The sequence below is a fragment of the Carassius carassius genome, chromosome 18 (genome assembly GCF_963082965.1).
Source record: "Carassius carassius chromosome 18, fCarCar2.1, whole genome shotgun sequence".
In the NCBI taxonomy this organism is placed as follows: domain Eukaryota; kingdom Metazoa; phylum Chordata; class Actinopteri; order Cypriniformes; family Cyprinidae; genus Carassius; species Carassius carassius.
In genome coordinates this window covers 15,242,476-15,252,056 of record NC_081772.1, presented here as the reverse complement: position 1 = coordinate 15,252,056, position 9,581 = coordinate 15,242,476, and the positions used below count along the sequence as shown (strand labels likewise).

The 9,581-nt window shown below is 43.3% G+C and overlaps 1 long non-coding RNA gene across 1 annotated transcript; it reads right to left on the bottom strand.

Annotated features, from left to right (window-relative positions):
- Positions 1 to 4,569: 4,569 nt before the first annotated feature.
- LOC132092517 (uncharacterized) lies at positions 4,570 to 5,605 on the bottom strand. The gene is made up of 3 exons (XR_009422230.1): positions 5,522 to 5,605; positions 5,347 to 5,423; positions 4,570 to 4,985 (listed from the first exon to the last, which is right to left on the bottom strand). It is a non-coding gene; the product is annotated as an uncharacterized LOC132092517 (long non-coding RNA).
- Positions 5,606 to 9,581: the final 3,976 nt, after the last annotated feature.

Here is a 9,581-nt window from a genome sequence, read left to right as displayed (position 1 = left end):
CGTTCGTCCGGCCACGTCCGATGGTGCTATAAATGTAGTGACGATGCCCACTGCTCAGTGCCCATCTCCACATGTAAGCACAGCCCTTCACACAGGGCTCGCGCTCATAAAAGCGACTCAAGTCGATCGCGCGCACTACATAGTAAACGTGCCCACTCCTCAGTGCCCACAATCACTATGTCACGCGCGTCATGTGGTTTCTGTAAAAACGAAACCCGTGCACGTTCGTCCGGCCACAGCCGATGGTGCTATAAATGTAGTGACGATGCCCACTCCTCAGTGCCCATCTCCACATGTGAGCACAGCCCAGCACACAGGGCTCGCGCACATAAGATCGACTCAGATCGGTCACGCGCGCCACATAGTAAACGTGTCCACTCCTCAGTGCCCACATACACTATTTCACACACGGCGCGTGGTTTCTATAAAAACGAAACCCGTGCACGTACGCTCTGCCCAGGCAGACAGCGAGTCGAAAGTGGTAAATGTGCATTGCAGCCCACAGTTACTCGCAGACATCACGAGTCCCACGGGACCCGCTCAGCCCTCCCCCAATCGGTTAAGCACCGGGATGGGGTCGAGGACGAGTGATCTGCCCGCTGTGATCAGCGCGCCCCCCGACTCGAATGCCACAGGCGTAACGCCCATGGTGCAGTGCACCCAAGCGCCGCCGTTGCCCAGTCAACAGAGCGCGCTTCGCATCCAGCCCTTAGCCATTCATGCAGATGCATGGTCAGCGCTTCCAGGGGTTTCGGATTGGGTGCTAGGCATTATAAAGGCCCATACTGGATCTAAGACAGCTGAACAAGGCATTGATGAAACGCAGTTTCAGAATGCTTACGACCAGGAAGCTCCTCGTGCAGATTCGCAGAGGGGGCTGGTTCATGTCAATAGATCTGAAGGACGTGTATTTTCAAATACAGATAGCGTCAAGTCACAGGCGATATTTGAGATTCGCCTTCGAGGGCCAGGCATACCAGTTTACAGTCCTGCCGTTCGGCTTGTCCGTGGCTCCTCGTACGTTACGAGGTGCATGGATGCAGTGCTCGCTCCTCTCAGAGGCATGCGAGTGCTGAATTATTTGGACGACTGGCTGATTATGGCTCGATCACGAGCGAAGCTCGTGGAGCACATGCGCCCCCTGCAGCTCTGGCTGAAGGCGCGGGTGCCGCGCAGAGCGTGGGTGTCTGGCCAAGTGCGTCTCAAGGTCAATCAGGGCTGTGTCACAGCCCTGAAACCCTGGACAGCAAACAGCTGATACCAATCAGGTGTAAGCCTGGGGACATCCTCGAATGTGAAGATGGTGTCGACGGACGCCTCCACTTCGGGATGGGGAGCGCTGTTCGAGGGCAGACCGTCCTTTGGCCTGTGGTCAGAACGGGAAAAGCTCCATCATATCAACTGTCTGGAAATCCTGGCAGTGGAGAACGCGCTGATGCGCTTTTGTCCCCAAATCAAGGGCCACCACGTCTTAGTCCATTCGGACAACATGTCTGTGGTGTCCTACATAAATCGCCAGGGCGGTCTCGGGTCCCGAAACCTGTACAGGCTGGCGGAACGCCTCCTGGTTTGGGCTCAGCGCAATGTGCGTTCGCTGAGGGCAATGCATGGGCCTGGGCTACAGAATCTGGGTCCAGACAGGCTGTCCAGAAGCAACATTCCCACGGGCAAATGGTCTCTACACCCGCAAACAGTCCGGCTGTTGTGGGAGAGATTTGGCAGGGCGGAGGTGGACCCCTTCGCATCGCACGAAATGCTCACTGCCCCGCGTTCTTTTCCAAGGACGAAAGCGCGCTGTCACGGAGATGGCCGTGCTGCCCGCTTTATGCTTTCCCTCCCGTCTCCCTCCTTCCGCAGGTGATGGAACGGGTGAGAGAAACGAGATGTTCAATACTGCTTGTAGCACCTTTTTGGAAGAACCAACCATGGTTCCCAGATTTGATGCAGTTAGCAGACATCGCCCCGTGGCCAGTGCCGTTGAGGAGGGACCTCCTCTCGCAGGCCAGGGGCTTGATTTGGCACCCTCAACCGGAGTTGTGGTCCCTCCATGTGTGGGCGCTCAATGGTTACCCGCTGATCTCTCAGTGGGAGTGCTAAATACCATCACTCAGGCTAGAGCTCCGTCGACACGGCGGCTGTATGCCTCGAAGTGGTTGGTGTTCTCCAGCTGGTGCACGGCTCGGGGATGTTCACCCCTTAGTTGTGAGGTGACGGAGGTTCTCTCCTTCCTACAGGAGCTGTTGGATAAGGGCAGAGCCCCATCCACGCTCGAAGTTTATGTGGCAGCCATCGCAGCGTTTTCTGAACAGCGCTCGGTCAGTCAATAGGAAGGAACGATTTGGTCATCCGCTTCCTTAGAGGAGCTAGGAGGCTGAATCCTCCCAGACCTCCGTCAGTCCCTATATGGGACCTCGCGGCGGTTTTGGAGGCCATGAAGGGTCCCCCTTCTGAGCCTATCCAATCGATTAGCATCTGTCGTTCAAGACAGTATTCTTGTTGGCTCTCGCTTCAGTGATTCATGTGGGTGACCTGCACGTGCTCTCGGTGAGCCTGTCGTGCTTGAAGTTTGGGCCTAATGACTCAAGGGTCATACTCAAACCTAGGCACGGTTATGTGCCGAAGTCCCTCAACACGCCGTTTCGGGCTCAGGTTATTGCCCTGTCTGCCCTGTCGGTGTCAGGAGAGGATGGAGACTCGAGTCTTCTTTGCCCTGTTAGGGTTTTAAGAGCTTATGTGTCTCGCTCCGCTGTCTTTCGACAGACTGAGCAGCTGTTTGTCTCGTTCAGTGGACGTTCCAAGGGAATGGCTGTTTCGAGATAGACTCTATCCAGATAGATAGTTGACGCCATAGCGTTAGCTTACGCTTCCAGGGGCCTTCAGTGCCCACTGGGCGTCAGAGCACACTCCACAAGGGGCGTTGCCTCATCGTGGGCGTGGTCTACTGGGATCTCCTTGCAGGATATATGTATGGCGGCAGGTTGGGCCTCGCCGTCTGCATTTATCAGGTTCTATAACCTGGAGGTTCCCGCCTTGCAAGCAAGGCTGCTGTCGGTATAGCCGAATCAGGGCCCTGATGGGAATTCTGAGTTCGTGAGTGTTTTGCGCTGCCGACTTTTATATGGGCAGTATTGCGTAAGACCCGCATTGCCACATTGGTCAGGCCTTGCCTCGACTGTGTGATGGTTGTATTGCCGCATTTTGTATTTATTGGTGTGTGTGATCCCTGCGCGCACGGCGTTTTACATGGGGTTCCCGTAGCGTCTTAGCTAAGACGCAGTACAAGAGAACTCTCGTAAGAGAACGTACTCGGTTCTCTCTAGAAGAGGAAACGAGTACTGCATTCTCTGCCGTGCGTACAAATTACTCTGGTTCGCTTCGGCGATGAAATAAATCAGGTGAGTCAGCCTTTTCGAGCTCCTTTTGTAAGGTTGGGCCACACCCGTTTCGGCAGGAAGTGGCGTGTTTGTCTGATATGGCATCAGCCTGCGCTCGATAGGCTGTGCACTTGCCGCAGAAGCAGCCAATGAGCGAGCGAGCCGTCTCGCCTATGGCTGTGTACTGCTGCAAATGCGCTTTACAAAAATTCTAAATTAAGGATAATTTTTTGCTTCAGTATTTCGTGAAAAGAGACTTTACCCGTAGCGTCTTAGCTAAGACGCAGTACTCGTTCCCTCTTCTAGAGAGAACCGAGGTTACGTTAGTAACCGAGTACGTTTTTGTTAGTTTATTATTATTATTTGACATTTTAATGGTAAAAGACAGCTGGAGATACAACAGAGATTAATAAACTTTAATTATCCTTTAGCTAGTTAAACGTTACTTATTATATTTAGTTATATTTGTGTAAAAAGTCATGAAAGAAGCTAAACACCAACAGGAGCACATTCAGCAGTTCTTGTGAATCCACATCTCTCATCTTTAGATATTCTTCATTAGCACAGTGTCGTTTACACATGAAAACCACAGCCACCCCCACACACAGAAACACACACAAATGCTTCCTTAGAACTGATAAATCTATTTATATCAGTCCCTCACATGCCCACACAATGACATTACATCACCACCCCTATATAACTCAATTTATTAGAGCTAATTAATTCTGTCTGGCTGTTACTCGTTCCCATTAAACAAACTCATCTTAATTCATTCTTGCACACTCATTGTATTCCTTTTATTTTACACACTGGAAAATCTTACTATATTGATTTTACTTAAATATTTAAGTTTTGAGTAAATATAAAATACATGTACATTTTAAAAATGTTTATGAACAAAACGATGTAGGCATAGGAGAAGATTCATAAATTTGATAATGTAACTATAATCATGATTTAAAGTTTCCATTTGTATCCACTAGTCAAAACAATTTGATGTTTATTTAGCTGAAGTATATATTACAACAAAACCAACTCAATGGTTTGATGAAAACACACACAATGGTGACCGAGACAGAAAAGCGTCCTCCTTGTTCCTCTATTCTTGTTCACACTCATTTAAATTCTCACCCAATAGTCTATTTAACAGCAGTTTTTTTTATTCACATGACAATGATTATGATTTTTTTTTTTTCAGAAAGCAGGACATTATAAGACTTTTAGCATAATACTTTTGCTTCAAACAATTACCAAACATGTAACATAAAACACATGGCTGTTTAAATAAGTCGCTCAAAAATGCTCAATTACAGATTCAATATTTTCTGCACACAGTTACTGTATAGACAAAAATTATTTTTCATGATTCAGTGGTTACCACTTTGAATCAGGCGGCTTTTTGTACAAGTATATTCTCAAAATGCAATGACTATAAGCTCCAGTCTAAACAATGTGTATATGAATTCTGAGGTTTAAAATGAACAAATCCTGTTTTCAAGATTTTTAGCATGGGTATTGATATGCCCAGGGATCTCTACTGGGTCGTTCTGTGCATGAGCTGGTGTAGATGGTTTCAACATAGACTACATCAGAACATGGCACTTCATCCTGGAGAAAGAGCAAAGAGATTGTGCTTACACCTCAACTACACACAGCATTGCATGTATCCATATTCTGTATATCAAACAATATCTCAGCTGGTTATATTTAAGCTAAAATAAAACCGGCTTATCCAGAGCTCTATAACAACTTATTTAACATCTATCAGTATGTCATCATATTAAAAAAATGCTTGTATGTATAATTTCTCCAACATTCATTTACACAATTAATGAAACTTTTTTTTAAATGAATCAGAAAGAAGTAACAAACAAGGGTTTTTAAATATACAATTAATACTAAAATTTTAATTTTGCTAGGATGGACCCATTAGGTTTCTTTTACAATATAAGAATGTGTGTTTGTGTACCTCTCCACATCTAGAAGATAATGCCAGAAATGCCAGTAACAGTATTACAGAAAACACAGCCACTAAAATGAAAACATCTGTGGAGAAACACACAGGGTAACTGTCATATCATGTTCATAGAGGAAAAAAAACAGTAAAAACCCTCAATAATGAAAAGCAAACTAAGCCTACTTACATTGTGGTGTGTGTTGTGATTGTCGTGGCGGTGGAAGTTCTTGTGTTTGGTGTGACAGCTGATGTGTTGATAAACTGATTGTATAGAGATGTGGTTTCTCTGTTCAGAAGCCAATAAGTGTAAGTCATAATATAACCCTGGGATAGTAAAACATGCTGTATCATCAAAAGTACCAGAAACAAACTTTACAGTAATGATGACAACAGAAATAAACAGAAGAACTCTACCTTCACGATGAAGTACATAAAGTCTGACAATGACTGTTCGCTGAGACGAGACAAAACACCGATAGTCCCCTCGGTCCTCTGTGGTCAGTGCTGATATGTGTAGAGAAAGATTTCCTGGAGTGTTTGGATCGAACAGTTTGATTCTATTCTTGTAATTCTCAATCGGTTCATTTGGGTAAATTTCCTTATATTGATTTTCTTTGTAATATTTCCACTGTATGTGTTCAGGTTTAGCCAGTAGTTCAGTGCAGGAACAGGGCAGAACCACAGACGCTCCTGAATATCCAGTCACTTCAACTGTCCTGCTGTTATCAACCAAATCACACCCTGAAAACATTATACAAATTATCTTTATATTATATTTCAGTTTAAATGTAAGTTTTAAAAAAATCCAAGAATTATTTAAGTGTAACATTTAATAAATATACAACCCGAATTCCGGAAAAGTTGGGACGTTTTTTAAATTTTAATAAAATGAAAACTAAAAGACTTTCAAATCACATGAGCCAATATTTTATTCACAATAGAACATAGATAACATAGCAAATGTTTAAACTGAGGAAGTTTACAATTTTATGCACAAAATGAGCTCATTTCAATTTTGATTTCTGCTACAGGTCTCAAAATAGTTGGGACGGGGCATGTTTACCATGGTGTAGCATCTCCTTTTCTTTTCAAAACAGTTTGAAGACGTCTGGGCATTGAGGCTATGGGTTGCTGGAGTTTTGCTGTTGGAATTTGGTCCCATTCTTGCCTTATATAGATTTCCAGCTGCTGAAGAGTTCGTGGTCGTCTTTGACGTATTTTTCGTTTAATGATGCGCCAAATGTTCTCTATAGGTGAAAGATCTGGACTGCAGGCAGGCCAGGTTAGCACCCAGACTCTTCTACGACGAAGCCATGCTGTTGTTATAGCTGCAGTATGTGGTTTTGCATTGTCCTGCTGAAATAAACAAGGCCTTCCCTGAAATAGACGTTGTTTGGAGGGAAGCATATGTTGCTCTAAAACCTTTATATACCTTTCAGCATTCACAGAGCCTTCCAAAACATGCAAGCTGCCCATACCGTATGCACTTATGCACCCCCATACCATCAGAGATGCTGGCTTTTGAACTGAACGCTGATAACATGATGGAAGGTCTCCCTCCTCTTTAGCCCGGAGGACACGGCGTCCGTGATTTCCAACAAGAATGTCAAATTTGGACTCGTCTGACCATAAAACACTATTCCACTTTGAAATAGTCCATTTTAAATGAGCCTTGGCCCACAGGACACGACGGCGCTTCTGGACCATGTTCACATATGGCTTCCTTTTTGCATGATAGAGCTTTAGTTGGCATCTGCTGATGGCACGGCGGATTGTGTTTACCGACAGTGGTTTCTGAAAGTATTCCTGGGCCCATTTAGTAATGTCATTGACACAATCATGCCGATGAGTGATGCAGTGTCGTCTGAGAGCCCGAAGACCACGGGCATCCAATAAAGGTCTCCGGCCTTGTCCCTTACGCACAGAGATTTCTCCAGTTTCTCTGAATCTTTTGATGATGTTATGCACTGTAGATGATGAGATTTGCAAAGCCTTTGTAATTTGACGTTGAGGAACATTGTTTTTAAAGTTTCCACAATTTTTTACGCAGTCTTTCACAGATTGGAGAGCCTCTGCCCATCTTTACTTCTGAGAGACTCTGCTTCTCTAAGACAAAGCTTTTATAGCTAATCATGTTACAGACCTGATATCAATTAACTTAATTAATCACTAGATGTTCTCCCAGCTGAATCTTTTCAAAACTGCTTGCTTTTTTAGCCATTTGTTGCCCCCGTGCCAACTTTTTTGAGACCTGTAGCAGGCATTAAATTTTAAATGAGCTAATTAAGTGGATAAAAGTGAAAAATTTCTCAGTTTAAACATTTGCTACGTTATCTATGTTCTATTGTGAATAAAATATTGGCTCATGTGATTTGAAATTCCTTTAGTTTTCATTTTATTCAAATTTAAAAAACGTCCCAACTTTTCCGGAATTCGGGTTGTAGTTGCAACCAAAAAAGCTTTGTAGTAAGTAAAAAAGAAACTCAAAGGTCAGTAGAAGTGAAATTTTAAGATATTATGTGTGTCATCTGCTCCAAATTTTCACTTACCTTTAACATTTAAGTCAACATATGTAAAGATATTTGGTTCAGTCATACATCTATAGCAGCCTCGGTCGTTCATTCTGAGGTCAGAAATGAGAAGGGACAGATTTGTTGGAGAAAGTTCATCAAACAGCACACGTCTGCCGCTGTATTTCTCATCTTGAAACACTTGAATCCATTGATTTCCCTGCTGATAGTCCCAGGTGAATGTCCTGACAGTAGACTGAGGGTCAGCACAGAAGCAGGGCAGCACAGCCGATCCACCGGTGTATCCTGTTATTACCATTGTCTGCTTCACATCTGAAACAATACAGCCTGTAAACAAAAGAGGTTCCAGAGCATTACAATATACTGGAATATATAATAACCAGAAAAAAAATAAAAGCTCAAAAGATCCCTTCAGGGGTCCAAGCATCATTTAAACCTTAAAAGTATGTAAAGAACAACACAATGTTATTTAAATTATTCTTAAGGCATTAAAATAAATGCAAAATGTCTAAATAAAAAGAAGGAAAAAAATTATAATAAAATGTTGTATCATCTCATGATTAATAATAACAGTTTTAATGCATTATAATATTTACTTATTTGTGCTTTTAAGACTATGATGATTTATAACACACAATATAACTCCTTAACCTACAATGGATTATATTTCCCATAGTTATAATGTATTATACACTGAACAAAATTATAAACGCAACATTTTGGTTCACAAGTCTGTCAAAATCTGTGTCAGTGACAGAGTATGTGAGTAGAGTGGAGCGTCAACAATTTCCACTCCACGCTCTGAACATGTAATAATCACTCCACTCCAGCTCCAATTTTACAATTTCCCACTCCACACCGCTCCGTATATATAGTCTTACAATATGTTTGAAATAGCACAGTTCTGTTCATACCATAAATAAATAAATAAACACAAGGAGAGTTTCAGTGTGGCTAATTGGAATACTGGTGTGCAAACATTTTTCCCACCACATGACTGATAACATGTCAGCATTAATAGGTATGCTGCTTTTTTAGTTTATGATTAAACGTTTTTTTCATTTAATTTACCTACGGATCGATTTCTGTTAATTCTAAATCAGATACAGATGAAGTGTAAGATTTCAGAAGCAATGTAATAATTGTTTGAATGCATAATTGAGAGAGCGATTGTGTGTGAAGAAGTGTTGTAGTACTTGTTTAAATCATGCTTTCAGCTGAAAATATTCAGTATCTAGAAGGATTGAACATCCTTGAGAACTTTAACTTCCCGCTCATGTCCATTGCCATCATCATAGCTTCGCATTCTTTCTGATTTGAGTGATCCTACTCCATCAAGCTTGCTAAATGTTTAACATGTGAATTCTTGCTAAATATGCAGTTATAGTACGTGCCGTTGGCATGAATTGTACCCGTGATGGAGTGGTGGTGGAGCAAAAACTAGTCAGTATCTGGTGTGACCATTATTTGCCTCACGCAGTGCAACACATCTCCTTCACATAGAGTTGATCAGGTTGTTGATTGTGGCCTGTGAAATATCATCAATGACTGTACGAAGTTGCTGGATATTGGCAGGAACTGTAACATGTTGTTGTATATGCCGATTCCAGAGCATCCCAAACATGCTCAGTGGGTGAAATGTCCGGTGAGCATGCTGGCCATGCAAGAAGTGGGATGTTTTTCGCTTCCAGGAATTGTGTACAGAGCCTTGCAACA